The sequence below is a fragment of the Orycteropus afer genome, unplaced genomic scaffold (genome assembly GCF_000298275.1).
Source record: "Orycteropus afer afer isolate SDZICR_OR568_19922 unplaced genomic scaffold, OryAfe1.0 scaffold01307, whole genome shotgun sequence".
Lineage (NCBI taxonomy): Eukaryota > Metazoa > Chordata > Mammalia > Tubulidentata > Orycteropodidae > Orycteropus > Orycteropus afer.
The window spans coordinates 9,187-10,460 of NW_006922894.1; positions in this window are offsets into that span (position 1 = coordinate 9,187).

Below are 1,274 nucleotides of genomic sequence, written 5' to 3' on the forward strand. Positions count from 1 at the left end.
CTGGGCTATAAGAAGAAGAATACGGCAGGAGTGGAAGAAGATTCATTAATAACTTGTGATTGCAGATAACAGAATCTACCTTGCTGGAAGTATAGAGGATTTGAAGCACTTACTGATGAAAAAAAAAAAAAAAAAATCACAGTTTTTGATATGGATTAAACCTTAACATTAAGAAAATATAAATCCTCACCACTTGGCCAGTAAGCAACACCATGATGAATAGTGAAAATATTCAAGTTGTCAAGGTTGAAATTTCCCTTGGTCTAAAATTAACACTTATTGAAGTAGGAATTGAGAAATAAAATTATGTACTGCATTTTGCAAATTCAATGGCCAAGATTTTTTTTTTCTTAAGTATTAAAAAGCATAGATTATGTTTTGAGAAGTAAGGTGGCCCTGGGGAAAAAAAAAAAAAAAAAACATAGTATGTTTAATGGCCTCATCTGTATTTAAAAGCTGGGTAAAAAATAAGGAAAAATGGGGAAGAATTAATGATTTTGAATTATGGTTTTTGTGAACAACACTAAGTATACCATGGTCTGCCAGGAAACCAACCAAATCTATCTTGGAAGAAGTATCCTTGGAGGTGAGGATGCTGGATGAGACTTTGTTCATATACTCTGGACACACTATGAGTAGGGATTAGTCCCTGAGTAATGACATCACACTTGGTAAAGTAGAGGGACAGCAAAATGTGTGAGGTAAAAAAGAGATTGACTCAAACAGTGGCTGTAATGAGCTGTGAGGATGGTGCAGGACCAGGTGGCTTCTTTCTGTTGCCTATAGGATAACGGAGAGTCAGGACTGACTCGACCACACCTGACAGCAACCCAGGTACTGTCAGTGATTTTTATTAAATGGTACAGTAAAGAAAAAAGGTGATATAAAAGAATATATGCCCATTTGTATAAAGAAATAATTGTGGGGATTTTACTTTACTTGTATCTCATTTTTTTTTTCTGAGTCAAAAAATCATTAGCAGTTTCCTTCAGGCAAAACAAAGGGGATAGTCAAAGAATGTGATTTTGCACTTTAATTTCTAACGACATATTCTCTTAGAATCCACTGTCATGCACTTGATATATATATATTTTTTAAAAAAAGTATATTAGTTTTTAACGTCACATAAAAAATGCACAGAATTACTGATTTGAAATCCTTCAGTCTTTCTCTGAGTCATTGGAATGTAGTGACTGTTTGAGATATTTCCAAAACCAAACCAAACCCTCTGCCATCAAGTCGATTCCAATTCAGAGAGATCCCCATTGGATATC